At 34.4% G+C, this 20,152-nt stretch overlaps 1 protein-coding gene across 1 annotated transcript in view; it reads right to left on the bottom strand.

Annotated features, from left to right (window-relative positions):
* Window positions 1–19,629, bottom strand: part of gng7 (guanine nucleotide binding protein (G protein), gamma 7) — a 32,857-nt gene extending 13,228 nt beyond the window's left edge. Inside the window, exons 1-2 of the mRNA XM_051134942.1 lie at window positions 19,192–19,629; window positions 15,142–15,203 (exon numbers count right to left, since the gene is read on the bottom strand). The gene's annotated coding sequence lies outside the window, so the exon portion shown is untranslated. The remainder of the gene's footprint in view (window positions 1–15,141; window positions 15,204–19,191) is intronic.
* Window positions 19,630–20,152: the final 523 nt, after the last annotated feature.

Here is a 20,152-nt window from a genome sequence, read left to right on the forward strand (position 1 = left end):
GTAAGCATTATGAAATATTAACAATATTGTGCAATATTATTGCAATACAAAATAGTTTCTAATTTAATATATTTTAAAATGTAATTTATTCCTGTGATGGCAAAGCTGAATTTTAAGCAGCCATTAATCCAGTTTTCAATGTCACGATCCTTCAGAAATTATTCTAATATGCTGATGTGGTGCTCTTAATAATTTTGTTATTATGATGATGAATTGTAATAATTTTTCAGGATTCTTTGATGAACAGAAATTTCAGAAGAATATGCGAAATTACAATCTTCTATAACATTATACATGTTATTACTGTCTCTTTTAATTAATTTAATCTGCCACTACTTGATCCAAAGTACAAAATATTAACAATATTGTGAAATATTATTACAATATGTGTGTATTTATTTATTTATTTATTTATTTATATTTTATTTTAAATACATTTAAATGTAATTTATTCCTGTGATGCAAAGCTGAATTTTCAGCTGTCATTACACCAAGCTTCAAAGTCACATGACCCTTCATAAATCATTCAATATGCTGATTTGGTGTTCTTAATCATCGTGTTATTATGAATACAAAATTCAGAAGAATATATGAAACTAATCTTTAACAACTTAATACATGTTCTTACTGTCTCCTGTCTCTTTCAATCATTTATTCTGCCCTCACTAAAAAGACATTAATTTTATTTTATTTCTTTAAAAAAAAATGTTCACTAACCCCAAACATTTTAAAAGATATTGTACATTTATCATATATATATTTTACATTTTTTTTTATTGGAAATAATTATTATAAATTATTATATTTATAAATTATTATATATTATAAATTATTATAATATATATATATATATATATATATATATATATAACATTAATTTCCATGGAAATAGACAGACCTAGATAGCGCTTAATTTTTTTTTAACTTACAATCTGCATCACTTGCATGCAAAGAAGACATGCAAACTGACAACCACTGTGACACTTCAAAGGTGAAAGGTTCACTCTATCAGTGACAGATACTGAAAATAGGGGCAAGGTTAAATATGCACAACACCCCCTCAACAGACAATGCCAGAAGAGCAAAAAAACGTGTTCCCCTAGTGCCTTGGGAGGAGGCACCAATTTTGCTGACTCGGCAGAGAATCTGGGGTGAGGTTAAAGATGTGGGCAGGAGGAAAACCGAATGATAACCTTGCCCCTACAAAGTCTAGAATGAAGGTGACAGGAGGATGAGGTCAGGAAGTGCATGTAGCCAAAACACAAAGAACGTGTGTGGGAGAGCCATACCCTCTCCGGATCTACTTCATAGGTGATTTTTTTTTTTTTTTTTTTTCACTCATGGATGGAAAGAAAACGGAAGCATAAACAGTTTTACTGCAATGACGAAACCATTAGGTTCTCTGAAAACACAGCTAGAAATATGTGAGAAACGCTACGTGACTCAGGAAGGTGCATGAGCTGATAAACATCAGCAGTGGAACAAAAAAAAGAAAAAAGAAAAAAAACAAAGTAGTGCATCATGCCCTCTTCCTATTATGAGAACTGAGTATTTACGAGGTGGCAGAAATCATAACTGCCTTTTTATGATTCAATGACATCTAGGAGAGTAAGTCGGTCAGATCCTTTGTGACTGAGAGTCTAAAAGCAGGAGATTTGGTTCACTCACCAGGTCACTCATGCAAACATGTGGTTCCAGCATAACGTGCGTGCACACTGGACACAAACAAGGCCTTTGAGGCGAGAATCAGAGCCAGGTGCTTGGCAATTAACCATTGTGATCAGGCAGTAAACAAGCATACAGGGCAGAGCAGAGAAAGTGACTAACAGGCCTCTTTCACAACAACCGACTTCCTCCCCCGGGCCGTTTCCTTATAAGGCCAAAGGAAGCTGAATAAACGGAAATGGGGAACTCCTAAGGGCTGCGACGCAGCTTCCAGTAAGTATGAATGGCACTTATCTGGGGGATTCTGAGCCGATGTGTCTATTACCTAATATAGCATTCTGTCTGCTTTTCTGCTCCTTGGAGTAAGCAGCCGTTTTCGCTGAAAAGTGTGCACCTTGTTCCACATGTATCTTTTTTGAGCTGTGGAGAATAAAGATGTGTGGTGGAAACATTAGCCATGTTTTCCATCTCGTTCAGAACTGCGCCAGCTACGGAGACATTGTGTTTGGACTGGAAGGGTCTGAGATGGGACGCTGTGGTTGGATCTGTCCTTGTGGGAATGTACATGCGTGGAGTTTGGGAGATATTTGAGATGACGCGAGACGCGCCTGGTCAAGGCAGCCTGTGACGCAAGAGCGCTGCACATGTCTTCCCTTTTTTGCTCCCTGATAAATCGACAGCACTGCCCACTTCTAACTTATTTAGCATTTTATGAAATACGGTCGTTTCTTTGCAACGGCATTTCTTGGAGGGCGGGACAACTGTCACTCACATAAGATTGCAGCAACAGCAAACTGCAACAATTCAATGATCTAATCAATTCCCAATGGATAAACTAAAATCCCACCCAACAACAGAAGCAAGAGACATTGTTTCTGTCAAATACACATCACAATAACGGAAGAAATGACAAACTCGGTTTCTGTTTTATCACCAAATTCAAGAAATGACAATCAATCCATCAGTCAATCATACACAGAAAACCGATTTTGCATTAGTCCTCAATACTGAGTAGAAAAATTAGCAATGCACAATATTATAATTGTTCAGTACTCATAAGACGATAAATATTTTCATGATATGGTCAATAACTGACAAATGGCAGATATTAATTATATACTATTTGTCTAACACAAAAAAACTAAACAAGACTGTTTTAAATGCTGTTTTAAAGTGAATTTAGTCATCACAGCATTATAAATGTAAAATAAGAAAATAGATATTCATTTTATTAAATAATTTAAGAATTTTTTTAAATAATTTTTAAAAATATCTTTTTACAATTTTTAAATATTTTTTTTATTGTTATTAAAAAACGTATAATTTTTAAGGCTGGCATACGATTAATCGCATACAAAAAAAAAAGTTTGAGTTTGCCTAATATATGTATGTGTACTGTGTGTAATTATTATATATATATAAATACAAGCACATTCATGTATATATTTAAGAAATATTTTACAAGTATATGTATTTATTATATTTTTTATAGAATTTATATTATATATAAATAAAATAAAATAAAATATTTTGTACATAAATAAAATTTCTCTTAAATATATACAGTAATTTGTGTATTTATATACACAATTACACACAGTACACAGACATATATTAGGCAAACTCAAACTTTTATTTTGTATGCGATTAATCGTTTGTCAGCCCTAATAATTTTATCATTTTTAAAAATATATATTTATTTTTTTCATTTTTTAAATAATTTCTATAATATATATATATTTTTTTAAAAAAGATTTAATTTCAGTGAGCTTTAGATAACAGCAAAGGTAATCAATGTTGTTACTGATAACTAAAAAAATGTTTTCAGTAATTTAAATCATTTTTTAAAAAAAATTTATAATATAATTCTTTAAAGATTCAAATTAATTGAGCATTAGATAACAGCAAAGGTAATCAATCTTGTTATTGTTAACTAAATAAAAAATTGTTTTCTGTAATTGAAATAAAACTGAAATAAATGAAATATTAGAAGAAAAACTAATGAGAAACAACATAAATGAGAAACATTGCCTTGGCAATTAACTGAAATAAAGTTAAAGTACTAAAACCACTATAACTAAAACAGAAATAAAAATTAAGCTATACAGTAATATATAAAATAATAAAAATTGCACATTTTAAGAAAACTATAGTAGTATACTAAAAAAAATACTAAAATAACCTGCCTGATCTCATGATGAAAACGTACCTGTGGAAACTTTTTCGCAAGACGCGAAAAATGTACCAATAAGTACATATCACTGCAGTTTCCAACAGAAACGGTAAAACGGTAAAACAAGCTAAAATGGCATTCTTGTGATTGCGTTTTTACCTTACATCCACTTCTGTTCATACTATCGGGTAGGTTTAGATGTAGTGCAGATGGTACAGTATTTTAAAGCGTCACGGAGCATTAAACATTTCATGATGTACAAAACCAATGTCACATAAAACATAGCATATGTATGTTCACCTCTTCCAGGGAAAAAAACGAACATTCCTTTAGAGCCACTCATTGGACATTTCACATTGAAAATGTCACGAAACGTACATGGTGGTAGGTATTTTGCGTCTCGCGTAAAAATGCGCACAGATATGTTTTCATCATGAGATCAGGTTGAAAATAACACTGGAGGTAATAAGCATGCACAATTAAATATACAGTACTGAGAAATACATGTCCGATATCTACTGATAAAACATATCACTAATACTGGCCAATTAACAATTTGGCACAGACATATTGGGCACACCCAAGTGTTGCAGGACACCTGCAAAAGGCTTTGCGTAATTTAGACTCACTATCCGAACCATACAAGGCTACAAGAAAGGCTAGTGATCTTTGATCCAGATTCTTGCATTCTTACTGGGAAACCCTTCCTCATTCTTTTAAATCTGATATTAGAGTTGCAGGAAATGACAGCGTGCTGTTGTGCAGTGCCTCAGAACTCATCTATCTCTCTAAACAGACCTCTGTGCAACCTCTGTCAGATGCCAAAGTTCTGCTGACACCCTCCTCCGCTGACCGCTATGCTTCTTTACTTCAATCTGCATCCCATGACGCACATTATACGCATCTCCTCTGAGCTCTATATACACAAACAACAGGCAGTTCAACTAATGTTCTCCATTTCTTCTTCAAATATAAATACAGGCCTCTTCAGTGACTACAACATGGTCGTGAGAGAACAAACAAATAAACTTTAATGCATTTCGACCCAGTCGTTGCAATGAAAAGCTACAGTGAATTCACTAATGGAAAGCGTTCTCCTAATGTAAACATGCACTGGTGATTGAAGCAGTTATGATTATTATGCAAGCTATGTGAAGATTCCAGAATTCAGAAACGGTTAAAGGTCGACAAAAGTGCTTTGAAACACGCAGTGTTATTCTATGTGTTGATGTAAAACAGAAAGGCAGGGTGGGACATATCAAGCAGACCTGCCCCCTTTTTTAAATAGCCAATAGCATTCATTTATATCACAGCTTGAGATTGGTAAAGCCGCATTTGACAGTGTATGATAGCCACAATCTCTTCTTTATTGCTATAAAATATATCATTCTGTGTAGAATTCAAATGGGTCTGATACATTTTATGGTGCGCGCTGACTCGCATGTATGATCCGCTCCATGCTACGGATTGAGCAGACTTCTTTCACCCCAGTCGAAAGCATATTTACACTGTCTAAATCGTTCCCTATCCCCTATATAGTGCAAATTATGAGCACGTATCAAAATTTCTAAATTTTTACTAAAACTCTTAAAATTAAAGCTAGTTAAAAATGTTAATAAATAATATTTTAACAGTATATACCGTATTTTCCAGGGAAAAAAGTTGCATCAGGTCAAAATTGCATTGTGAAGAGAAAAAAAAAAAAAAAAAATCACTTATATTCCAGAAAATATGGTAAATAATACTAAACTAACACTGATGCGCAGTGATTGCACCTAATGTTAAAAAACTTTATGAAGAAAAAAAAAAATCATAAAAATATTCACACACTGAATGAAAAAAAAAATTACTGTAGAATCAAGATAAAGGAAAAATATTTTACGTAATTATGTTATAACATTTTACATCATTTGTTTAATGGTGTCTTTTAAATGGCAACTCCAATTAAATAAAACACAAGCAAAACAGCGATGCAAGCTTATTAACATTATTACGGTAGTTCATTGTTTTTCATAAACCATCCATCTCATGCACACATGTACACAGACCAACAAACAACATGTCATGTAGTCAAGAATAATTCACACAATGATTAAAATGCCTCCTCTTGGGTCGAACAAGTCATTATTGTACGAGAGAGACGTTTCCTAACTGAAGCACATGGAATCAATTGCTCATGACTTGTAATGGAGACAAATCTTGATAATTACTATGGCAGGAGTGGAGGCAGCTTTATTAAAGTGACCATTCACTAATGTCACACGGTTTTATAAATGGTGACCAAGGGGGAGAGAGAGAATGAGCCGGTATGTTTAGAGTCGGTCTGAGGCCGCTCTCAGCGTCTGCCGCCACCTAAAACAGCAGGGCATTAGAGAGATATACGGCAGGGCATTTCACACCTCTGCCGTGAAACTGCGTAAAGCAGGCGGTTCACATGCACGGCAGAGGATTTCTGACCTGGTCCTCGTTGGACCCCTGCTGAGAGGGGCTGCTGCAGATATCAGCTGCACAGGTGTCAAACCTCACTCCTGCTTTCCCAAACAAGCCACCCTCAGTGAAAAGAGTGTTAACTGACTTCTCTAGCATAGTAGAGCTACCAGGGCTGTTTACATGCAAAGACTACTAGGATGATCCAGTTGTATACAGTTAAAATCAAAAGTTTACAAAAACCCAGCAGAATTTGCAAAATGTTAATGATTTTTACCCAAATAAGAGGGATCATACAAAATGCACGTTATTTTTTATTTAGTACCAACCTGAATACAAATTTGAGATCCATCTTTTCACACTGAGGACAACTGAGGGACTCAGAAGGTACAAATGCTCACTGAGCCGGGAGGTGAAAACTTTTGGAATTTGAAGATCAGGGTAAATTTAGCTTATTTTGTCTTTTTGGAAACATGTAAGTATCTTCTATAGCTTCTGAAGGGCAATACTAAATGAAAAAAATATGATATTTAGGCAAAATAAGAAAAATGTAAACATCCTCATTCTGTTCATCCTGTTATGATGTAGATTTTAGAGGTGCATTCTTGTCATAAATTAATCTATTACTTTTCCTACATAATTTGTAACACAAAAGAGTGGTAAAATATTTATTTAGGAGTCTTAGACCTTCCCAGCAATATATATTTGTCATGATTAGATTAGGATTTATTTGTAAAATTCTTGTCCCTTTCTTAAGGCTTAAAATAGCCCATTTGTTTGTAAAGCATTGGCAATCAGAATCGGCCATGAAGAATCAAGATCAGTGCATTACTAAAAAGTAGTGTGTGATGAAGAATTCAGGATCAGGTTTGACGGGTGAAGCTATTAATCATCAGGATGTTGCTGGCCGTTCCTCTCAATTGGCAGTTGTGGTGCTCCATAATATTCATTGGGTGCTCCTAAATTTTATTTGGTGTTCCTAACTTTTTGAACTTGGGAGCACCAGTGCTACCAAGTAAAAAAGTTCATTTCAAACCCTGTATAGTCATTGTTGGAAAAGGTTCAAATACACAAAAATGCTGAAAAACCGAAGAATTTGTGGGACCTGAAGGACAAACAAGAGACTCGTGAACAGCCATCACCAAACAAATAACAAAAAAACACAGCTGTGGATCATACACGTAACAGCAGAGTATTAAGAATCAAGTGTATGTAAACTTTCGAACAGAATCATTTTTATAAATTCAACAATTATTTTCTCTTGTGGACTATATGTAAACATCCTTTATGTGAAATATCTTATTCAGGTCAGTACTAAATAAAAATAACATGTATTTTGTATGATCCCTCTTATTTTGGTAAAATAATTCACATTTTACAGATTCTGCAAGGTGTATGTCAACTTTTGACCTCAACTGTGTGTTATTGGGACAGGTGACTGGGTGCAAAGTGTTTTTGTTGTTGTTGCAGTCAAACGAAGGCTGTCAAGAGAACTGTTCCTGTAAATGGTAAAAAACAGAAAAAAAAAAAAAAAAATCAATGCACTTCTTGCATGCAAAATATTTCCTTGACCTGAAGTACGTAAACAAATGAGAAACTGTCTTTGACCTTCTTCCTCTATTGCATGACTACCTATAAAGGCCTGGTCAGGTGCCAAGAATGTTGTTGTTTTTCAAATGCATCATAAAAACCAATTCTGTCTTAAATTAAACATCCTTTTTCCAGCATGCCTATATTTTGCATTGCTCAAACTAAAGCTGCACAACTACAAAAATGATCATTATAAGTAAATTATTAAGTAAAGATCATGTTTCATGAAGATATTTTAAAATATTTTAACTTATTTTCTGATTAGTAATATGCATTGCCAAGAACTTTATTTGGACAACATTAAAGGTGCTTTTCTCAATATTTACTTTTTTTTTTTTTGCACCCTCAGATTCCAGATTTTCAAATAGTCATATCTTGGCCAAATATTGTCTTAACAAACCATACATCAATGGAGAGATTATTTATTCATTTTTCAGATGATGTATAAATCTCACTTTCAAAAAATTGTAGTCCAGGGTCACATATTTTCACTTTAATTAAAATAACTCATTTTAATTTAATGTAATTTAAAATGCATTCAAATGCAAATTCTAATCATTTTAATTAATGCTGAAGAACACAATATCAAGGGGAAAAATATAAATCATAATCATGCAGACGCAGATCAAACCAAAACCTGTGAAAACTGTTTTTCCCCCAGCAGTTTTGTTTGAACACTAAACCTTTGGCCTTGGTTTGCAGGACAGGACTCAATGTTGGGAAGCCGCACCTCTTCTCTTAAATCGTTCCCATGGTCAGGACGTTTACAGAGCATGCAACAGCCCTAAAATTAGGTCATGCTCCAGGAGCTTAACCTACTTGCTTAAGTACGAGAGGAAAACTGTATTTATCACCAACACCAGCAGACAGCCTAGTCCACGCCAAGACTATTACCTGAATATCTGCCAAGCCTTTAAGGGTTTTGAAAAGAAAAGGAGAATAATTAGTAATTTCATGTAAGACAGGCAGAGATTGTTGTTTCAAGTGTTTGGCTGTAAGACCGAAAAGTGTTTTGCTGTGCTGGTGGCAAAACAGCCAGGTGTCAGCTGCAGCACCCTGTTCCCGTGATTGCGCTCTGGGTGGGGGGGAAGAGCAGCCAGGATTCCCCCCCCCCGTCTAGTCATGGGAAGGGTCAACTTGTGTCAGACTCGGGTCAAAGTTGAGTCTTGGGTGCCAGTGGTCATGGGTTATGCTCCCACTGCATGACTAGCCTCAGCACAGCACATCTGTGTCATTTTTTTAACACCTCAAATGTGAGAAAAAAAAAACTGTTCATAAGAGCTTCTATGACGATCTTTAACCTCCATTTCAAATTCACAACGGCTGAGGAAATTTCCCTGCAAGATTAACCTTTGCAACAATAGATTCACCTGTGCTGGGCGAACTATCACACTGCTTACTGTATATATTGCATACTACTTTTTTTATAAAAACATATGGTTGTATACTGCACATTTTGTCATCCAGGCATTTTATGCATGAATCATTGCATACCATGCACAGTATACATACTGCAGAACGAGCTATATAATAGTATGCAATTCCAAACATACTCTGTGCGCGCAGCATTCAGCCATAATGCAAAACAGCTCAGAATTCACATGAACAGTGAAATGTTAACAAACAACCTGTGCATCTATATTTGGATATCAGCTGACACATTATACAGCTGGTTTACTCGGAAAGGTGAGAGATAGCAACATGAATACTTGTGAACTTTGAGTTCACTGATGTTGCAGTAGACTAACGTAGCAAAGGTTTAGAGTGCAGGACAGACAGTAGCTTACTGCTAGTACACCAGACAAGACGCTCAGATCCTTGATTGTGTTATCAGATCAGCTAGAACATGGAAAGAAAAACAGAATAAGGGGTTTGTTATGTTCTAGATGTAATCAGCTTTGAACATATAATACGCTTCTAGGACAATTCCATTCAGTGTGCAATGCAAATCAACCAAAAAAAAAAAAAAAAACCTTTGATTTTCCAAGGAAGAATCATTAAAATTCCAATAAGAGGCGAGTTACAAATAAGAAGAGCATTCCTGCAGCGCTTCAGTAGTTTACTGGAACTTACATTCAAAACATGTCTACCCTCTAACCACCAGTCTAGCACAGACATGGATGAAAACTTTCATGCAAATATATTTGGCAATGCAAACAGAGCTCAGGGCAAGTTATAAGGAAAATATTTAATTACTTTTCAAAGTGTTTGCTGTAACATTTTATTGGAAGAGGTGCATACTGCTTACTATACATTGTGTGTGTGTGTTTTAAGTAAGTATTTTATAGTAATTATTGTTTAATATATTATATATTATATAATTCTATTATTTTTATTTTTTATTATTATATTTAATCATTATTTTACAAAATGTGTTGTTTATGCTCGTGAAAAAAAATGAATATTGTTGTCTCTGTGACATTTTCCAACAATAAATGTTTTATAGTAATTTTTTAGATAATTATACATTTATTCATGTAATAATTGTAATATTTATTATTATTATTACTATATAATTTCAGATTTTATTTATTATTATTATTTTACTGTAACAAACTGCTTATGTTCCTCTACTGTTGTTTTAGGTATATGCTCAAAATGTAATGTAAATGCAAATGTAATATAATTGAAAGTGACACTATATAGATCCTCAGGATCCCTGCAAATGTGCATATAGCCTATTTAAACTACATTAAATAATGTTTTTTTTTTTTTCAACAATAAATGTTTTAGTAATTATTATTTATATAATTATATATTTAATCATATATTAAGTATATTTACTGTTATTATGAATATTATTATCATTATTATTTTATTATTATTATTATTATTATTATTACAAAATGTATTATTTTGAGTATTATTAGCTCTGTAATAAATTGTATAAATAATTCTCTGTCATTTTAGGTAAATGCGCAATTAATATTATTATTGTAATTATTATTTACATAATTATATATTTAATAATAATAATAACAATAATAATAATCACAATAACTACTATTATAAAATTTCATATTTGTATTTATTTATTTATTTATTTATTTATATTTTATCATTAATGCAACTTCAAGATTTCTGCAAATGTGCATATAGCCTACTAAAATACGATTATTTTTATTTTTTTACATTTTCCAAAAATAAATGTTTTATAGTAAGTAATTATATAATTATATATATTATATAATAATTATATAATTATATATTTAATCATACAATAATTACAATATTTATTATTACTATTAATATTATTATTGCTATATGCTGTTATATTTATTATTATAATCAAATATAAAAATGTAATAATAATAATAATAATAATAATAATAATAATTGTAATAGGAAATACAAATGTAATATAATTAAAAGTAAAACTATATAAATCTTAGTATTAATAATGCAACTTCAGGATATCTGAAAATTGCCTACTAAAACAGCATTAAATACAAATAATTTTTGCATTTTCTAACAATAAATGTTTTATAGTAATTCTTTGTATAATTATACATTTAATCATACTAATTATAATATTTATTGTTATAGTGTTATTAGTATTATTATTATTGCTATATTTTGAATACATTCAAAACTGAATACATTCAAAACACATTTTATGAATATTGTTGGCTCTCTCACGCATTGCTTATGTTCCTCTACTGTTGTTTTATGTAAATGCACAAAATGTAAATGCAAATGTAATAATATAACTGAAAGTGACACTATATAATCCTTAATTTTAATAATGCAACTACACGATCTTTGCAAATGTGCATTTATAGCCTACTAAAGCAGCATTAAATGAGATACTATATACAGTAAGAGGAGGAGGACTGATGGAGGTGGTAGTGCGCAAGTAGTCAGTGCGCAATGCACTGCACCCCCAGTGGTGAAGCATGGGCTAGAGTGGGCCGCACACACACACTCCCTCCACACATGTAGGTGAGAGTGGGAGACTGATCTTTATGCTGGGGAGTACGTGAGCACAGCACAGGGAGAGGCAGAAGGAGGGAGTGCATCAGCAACCGTTACTCACTTTCTCCCACGTGACATTCCTTTTTCAACGACAAAAACGAAAGCGAGCAAAGAGCGGCAGGAATGCGGCCAACAGTCGAGCTGAATAGGGATTTCTGAATGCCGAGGAGCTCGTGAAGAGGCCACAGAGTCCAAATCACACACATTATTTTTGGGTAAAGCTTGCATCTCCAGCACTTGTCTTAGGTGCAAGCATATTATATAGCACGCTATAAAAGCTGCTACATAATCCTGCCATGTGGACCTTCGGAGAAGTGATATAAGCTGTTACAAGACAAGTGCAATCCCAAGGGATCAACCGTCTCTTTGAGGAAGGCAGATTGTTTATGCAACACCTACAGGCACCTGTCATGTACTTGAAGAATATCAAATGTGAATGTCAGTTAGTTGAAATTTTGCATCCACTCTGCTGAGAACTGGAGAAAAGCTGAGCTGCTGACTCACATTTTCAAAAGCTCACTACACAAATAGCATAGTCATCATGACCCGGGCACTTTTGAAGCTTCTATCTCACCAAGCCTTTCATAACACGTTCAGCTCTTTCACAACACAGACGGAGTAAAGGACTTAAGTGTGGGGTATTGAACTACAGACCACACATACATCTGTTGAATAACAACCTTCTTTAGCTTGCAAAACATCACATCAAACAAAATCTATCACATGCTCTGTAGCTATTTTCAGCACTGGCTTTTTCATATTTTTAGCACTTCAAAGCTAAAAATGAAATGTACCGCATTGATTATTTCAGGAAATGATGTCACATGTTAGCTACGTAATGTGTTACATACAGAATTATCCAACATCTTATTGTTTAGTCTAAAAGTCAGTGCAAGACATGCATGACTGTCTATCAGTCACTGACAGGCTGGCTTCTAGGGAGTGTATGGCAAAAACAGAAATGAGCACAGTCCCTATCTGCCTGAAAAAATGATCTCTAGATAAAACCAGACACTGTGTTTGTGTAAAAATCAGACTGAAGTATTGGAAGGTGTTTTCCCAGAAGCATGTTTTTCCAAACAAGACCCCATACTTTCCCCCCACTGTCTGAGTCAGTCAGCTGACGCAAGGCAGCAAGAATCTGGTCAGGGGTTTCGTCCCGTCTAGACTGAGCAGAATGTAACTAGAGATGGAATCGCAGTGGAAAACAAAAGCAAAGCCTCTGTAGTGAAGTCTTATACTGCCACTCTGTGGTGTAGAGTATGTATGGCACTTATATATGACTAGTGTACTCAGTTGATGTATTTTTATAAAAGTAACATATTGCAAAAATGCTTTGAGCTTACAAGTGCAAATATATATATATATGTTATATTTTTATCTTATCAGCTAAACTGAACATTTCAGTCAATTTTCAGTGTTTGCTATGACCTCGTATCTTCCATTTCAAATAATTTCCAGGTTTAAATTAAATTTTGAATCACAGATTTTCAAAATGACTCTTGGAATCTACTACAGTGGAGGTCAAAAGTTTACACCTTGCAGAATCTGCAAAATGTTAATTATTTGACCAAAATAAGAGGGATCATAAAAAATGCATGTTATTTTTTTATTTAGTCCTGACCTGAATTATATATTTCACCTAAAAGAGGTATAGTCCACAAGAGAAAATAATCATTGAATTCATAAAAATTACCCCGTTTAAAAGTTTGATTTTTAATACTGGGTTGTTACCGGAATGATCCACAGCTGTGTTTTTTTTTTTTATTTAGTGATAGTTGTTCGTGAATCCCTTGTTTGTTCCAAACAGTTAAACTGCCCACTGTTCTTCAGTAAAATCCTTCAAGTCTCAGAAATTCTTTGGTTTTTCAGCATTTTTGTCTATTTGAACCCTTTCCATCAATGACTGCATGATTTTGAGATCCATCTTTTCACACTGAGGACAACTTAGGGACTAATATGCAACTATTACACAAGGTCAAATGCTCACTGATGCTTCAGAAGGAAAAAACAATACTGAAAGAGCCTGGGGGTGAAAACCGTTTGAATTTGAAGATCAGGGTAAATTTAACTTTTGTCTTCCAGGAAACATGTAAGTATCTTCTGTAGCTTCTAAAGGGCAGTACAAAATGAAAAAAAAAATTAGGCAAAATAAGAAAAATCTACACATCTCCATTCTGTTCAAAAGTATACACCCCTCTCTTCATGCTGTTAATGCATTGTTTTTCCTTCTGGAACATCAGTGCGCATTTGAACCTTCTGTAATAGTTGCACATAATGAAAATAATATATATAAAACCACTTTGTGAGAGTTTCAGATACACACACGCACACAGACACCCACACACCACCTTTAGTGGTTCGCTTAGATTATTTCATTTCTCTAGAACAAATAAAGCCAGAACAAATAAACACATAAATCCAAGTAAAGCCTACAGCTATAAAGGAATTTTACAAATACTACATAATATATTACAAATAAAAACTTTCAGTTATATCTACAAACAATGTAGATGAAGTATCATTAAAGGGATAGTTCACCTAAAAATGAAAATTCTGTCATTAATTAACTTTATTCAACAATTTCTTCTCTTTCATGTCAGTCACAAGAGTACCACACATGCTATCTGCATGATATCTGACATAAAATCCAGATGCACTGCACTTTGTTTATAAGAAGAGGAATACACACACATACATTGTGGTACTCAAGTGAACATGCATCAAAGACTTTCCTGAAAGACTGATGCGAAAGAGAAGAAATTGTTGAATAAAGTCGTTATTTTGGGGGTTTTTTGCACACAAAAAGTATTGTCACAGGTAAGTAATTCATGACAGGATTTTCAGGATTTTTTGGGTGAACTATCCCTTTAACATCATACAATCAAAAAAATAAATAAATAAAAATATTGTAACTCCTTGTTTGATTTCTAAACAAAGAAAAAAACACATCTTTTATCAAATGTCCAAACAACATGTCAATTACAAGCAATTTGCAATTTTGAAGCATGTACACATCAACTGTGTATATATCAGCACTGAACCACAAGGAGGCCTCATCTGTCTCTATTAACAAAACTGAACTGTGGACCTGGGTGGTTGCTATGGATACAGCTCATTGCAGCCTGCAAAGAGTATATGCATGAATCAGAGGAATACTGTTACTTTCACACCCCCATGTGGTCAAAAGTGGTCATGCTGCATCAGATAACCTGTAGGCCTGAATGTAAAATTCCCAGCCAACTAAGTATAAACATAAACATTTGCATTCATATTCAGATCGGTATTACTTGTATTTGGACGTTTCCTACCTGGATGATGGAGAGGCTGGAGACTAAAGTTGGCTCAGGGACCTGCAGGCAACTTCGCTTGTCTAGAAAACACAAACACAAGGCACAAATCATTTATCAGACGAAATAAACATTCAAGCAATGTGCTATTCACTTATTTCAGTTTTCAGTGGTCCCTGCATAACTTTACTGCATAATAAAATTACATCTTATCTGGAAATAAAAATAGGTATTGCTATAAGAGGTATATTTTAATTTAAAGTCATAAAGTCACAAAAATGTCAAGCCATAAAAGATCAGTGAGTGATACATTAGGGGAAAAAAATTAATCAATTTGATCACCAGGGGGCAGTGTACTGATGCAAGGCCACTAACATAATTCATATACAGATTAGGTCAGAATTAGCATTATTGCAATTTTAATCTACTTTTAGTAGCTATGCAGAATTAATCCGCCTTACCACCATCTGCGAGGTTTTGTTTTTATCCCTTTCTAATCATGACATGAAAATATGCTCAGACAGGCTTTAGCCAAACAAGAGTACACATACTGTAAATTCTACCCTATTTTCACTTGGGGTACTGACTGAGAATTGGTAAACCATACATAGGATCATAACTGTCAAAACCTTAATTCTTGCTCTTTAACACCATTTGATGTTTGAATATCATTGTCTTTTATTACATCCCCATAGCATTATGAAAAAAAAACATTTACATATAAATATACTAAAATAAATATACTAGCCTAACAGACTTTTGTATTACTAGTTAAACATTTCACAATAAATCAATCCTATAAATATGCACCACTGCATTAAAAATAAAATAACCCTGCATATTTATAGTCTAATCATAACTGGCAGCACTTTCATACGGTTTCGAAGTTGTACACGAGATGGTGAAATAATGTGCGTTACAGCTATAACCATTATTCATGTTGTCAAAACAAACATTTCCAACCAGGCAAACCACAACAGAATGAGCAAGATGTGAGGCGGCAAAATCAAAACCTATGAATAATTAATCTCATCTCATTCAATGGAGCTCTGAGTATGATCCCAGCCAAGCAAAACAAAGTGGCCACCTTCCGCATTTCGCCAACCATCTGTTACTGTATACAGAAAATGTATGTACTGTGGAAAAGAAATGTATTTTTTAATTAGGGGTCCTATGGAATAAGTGTATTGAGCGAGCTGGTGCTGTAATTAGTGCACAGGAGCAAGTCCAGATGTAATTATATTCGTGTCCCTGGAAGCATTCGCACGGGAAAAATATAGGTCGATTCAAGCCATCTGATTAACTGATTTTAAACTCTGTATAATTGGTAATTCAACAATATATACAATCAATATAACACTAAATCATATATGTCTATAAGCATACAGTCACACACACGACTAAATTATAAAGTAGACATTAAAGCATGAGTGTTTAATGAAAACAAAGCCAATATGGCCACATGCTTTCATATTATTATGTTTTGTACAGTCAAGGGAGGGGGAGGTGGTACTTGCACCTGCACTAGACAATGTGACATATAACAGACCTGAACTAGGATATGTCAGGTGAGTATACAGCATTAGGTACATCAACACAACATGGCCGGTTGCACTTTTGTAGTAAATCTAACCAGACCCCGGTGCACTGTGTACTAGCACACTGTGAATTCTGTGGCTCAGTATGGTAATGTTGCCAAAACCGTGATAATGGCTCACCATGAGGTCACTTTCTATAATAGGTAAACAGGAGCGATCCATCAGCTCTCCAAAAGTAGTACGTTCCACAGACCAGAGCAAATCAAATACTTTATTTGTTGAATCTACTTGCTCTTTCTGTACAACCTAGTTATTTAAACCCACTCAGAGGTTTTCCTATAAAGGAGAACTATGACAACAGAAATAAAATTTCTTGGCATGTATAACAAAACGCACATTATAATACAGACCTCTAGAGACATAATGAGTGTAAAAATATGTTTTTCTTTAGGCAACAACAAGAGGCATACTCAAACAGGTATGGTTAAGTTTTTATACATTTCTAGCTGTATTGTTCTATTAACAACAAATATAAAACTACAAATTATGGACAAAATTATATACACTACAAGTCAAAAGTTTTTGAACAGTACGATTTTTAATGTTTTTTTTTTAATAAGTCTCTATTTAATTACAGCAAAAACAGTACAATTTATTATTTAATATAACTGTTTTCTATTTGAATATATTTTAAAATGGAATTCAATCCTGTGATTTCAAAGCAGAATTTTTAGCATCATTACTCCAGTCTTCAGTCACTTCAGAAATCATTCTAATATGCCAATTTGCTGTTTAAAAAATATTTATTATTATTATGCTGAAAACGTTTTTTTTTTTTAGTTTAAGAACAGAATTTATCTGAAAGATGTCTTCATCATCACTTTTGATCAATTTAAAGCATCAGTTTAAATTGATCAAAAAAATAAAGAAATAAAATAATAATACTGACTCCAAGCTTTTGAATAGTATGGTGTATAATGTTACAAAAGCTTTTTATTTCAGATAAACGGATCTTTCTATTCATCATAGAATCCTGAAAAAAAAAGTACAGTTTAAATACTGCTAATAATAATAATAAATGTTTATTGTTAGCAGCAAATTAGCATAATAGAATGATTAGATTAGATTGTTGGAGGATCATGTGACACTGAAGACTTGAGTAATGATGATGAAAATGTAAAATATTTCACAATATTACTGCTTTTGCTGTATTTTGAAACAAATAAATGCAGGCTTGGTGAACAGAAGAGACTTTAAAACTCTTACTGTTCAAAAACTTTTTACTGGTAGTGTATTTAATACTATAATAAAATAAAATACTATTAAATATAGTAATAGAATAAATTTTAAACACTAAATAAAATAATAATAATAATAATAATAATATACAATTTTTTATTTTATTTTTTTACAGATGCTTCACTGACCACAGTCTTCATTTCCCAAGTTATTTAAAAAAAAAACAGACTTAAAAGACCATTATCTTTACATTATCGAAATGTGACTAAATGTGACTAGTAACTAGATGATATTTGGCATATCCAGATTTATTGTAACAGTCTTGCCAAAGAAGGCTGGGCTCCCCGTGTCGAGTCTGGTTCTTCTCAAGGTTTTTCCCCTCGTTTATCTAAACATCTTATACAGTTTTCTGTTCCTTTGCCCCAGTGGATTGCTCACTAGATATTCTGTAGAGTTGCTATGAACCAAGATCCACAAAGTCCTATAGAAAATAAATGTACATGCCTAGGAATTGTGCACAAGCCTATAAGTAAACTACAGCATGAATGTGAGCAAAAGCAGGCCTCTGGAGCTGATACTGAAGCTGCTCGGCAGTTCTTGAGCTGTATTACTGCATTCAGACAATATTTTATCATGACATCGTCACAATAAATCAGCCCAAAACGATGCAGAAGTGCAGTCTGTTGCATATCTGCTACAACGCACAGCATTTTGCTCCAGAGCTCTGTTGCTGTTGGTAGGCCTTGCTCACACTGATGGAAAGACAATGCGGGCATTTTGACAAACGGTACGCGAAGTACGCCTCCCTGCCTATAGCTCTGAACACCCCATCAAACGATGTATACAACGTACGAGCCCACAACGACCCGGCGCTTTAAATATCAGCCACAGAATAAGATAACATATAAGGCGTAAAGGTGTTGACAGGAGGCGCAGGAAAGCTGCTGCTGCTGCTTCTCGCCTGTAAAGCTTTAGTTTGAGCCAGAGAGCAAAGCTTGATTCACGCAAACACCAAATGCCAATCTTGGCCTTGCGTATTTTCTCCTCAAAGCAGACATATAACATGCACAATTTACTAAATGGTATTGATAAGAAGCCCACTCCCCACCCCACCGGACAAGGCTCGGAAAATTCAAGCGGTTTCGGATTCGTGACACCGGTGGAGTGGAGCGCCTCGCCGCACGCCCTGCCTAACGCAAACGCATTGAAAAACACAGGCGTTTCGGCAAAGCGAACGGATGCTCGATTACAAACCTGAAGGAAGGAAGAAAATAAGAGCTTGTTGTATACTCACCTCGTCTACAGTGATTGTGGAGGTAATTTAAAGGGCCAGGTTCGCGCAGATTGTTACCCCCCCTACCAAACAAACACCACCCCCTCCGTGCACCAGTGTCCACCCAGTCAGTCCCCCCACCACTGGTGACAGCGTTCTCGCACACAAACTTGCTTTTCTCTCTTGGGAAAAAGCTGAGTCGGTTCTGAGTCAAATAAGGCGGCTCTTCGTTAAAATCGAAAACCAATCAGTTTCGCCAGCTCTGCCCTCTCCACCCTCATCGGGTGCCAACGCGTTTGGTTGCGTCCGTCGGCGAACTGTTTCGCTGCTCGATGGGATTTTTCAGGTTTTGAGCTGTCGAGCGGTCTAGGAAGGACACTTTACGCAGCGGTTCATCGACCCAGTCTTCATAAGCCAACACATTTGGGCGCACCGAGCCCGAGCCCGTCTTGCACCGCAGCGCGCAGTAACGCCTGCTGACCCAAGAGGGCGCTGGCGCACAATGTCTGTTCATACCGTGCACATACGCAAACACAGTACTATACACAGGGCGACAACAGAAAAACAAAATATGTTTCAATGTTTTCCTATTTTGTTAACATAAAATCTGTTTTGTTTTGTTTGCTGACTGCAGTATTTTGAGACAATTTTCGGTTCAGGTTATATAAACGCTGTTTAGTCTTTCTTTTGAGATTTATTTTGACTAGTTTAGTATCTTTCTTCTATATTTTTTCCATTTTTCTTTACTTTATTTTCTTTACAAGCACTGTTGTTAACATTTAGGCTAACTGCTATCTGTTTAGCAGTATTTTTTATATTATTATTAAATACTAGTAGCCTAAGTAATCCAGTCCTTTTTCAGTTTCTCTAATAGGCCTGACTGTTGATTAAATACTACTAGTAGTAGAGTAGCAATACCAGGAGACAACAAACTTCTATTTCTAGCACTGTAGCATCATCATATTGGCGGCACTGAGTGTAT

The sequence above is a fragment of the Labeo rohita genome, chromosome 2 (genome assembly GCF_022985175.1).
Source record: "Labeo rohita strain BAU-BD-2019 chromosome 2, IGBB_LRoh.1.0, whole genome shotgun sequence".
NCBI lineage: Eukaryota > Metazoa > Chordata > Actinopteri > Cypriniformes > Cyprinidae > Labeo > Labeo rohita.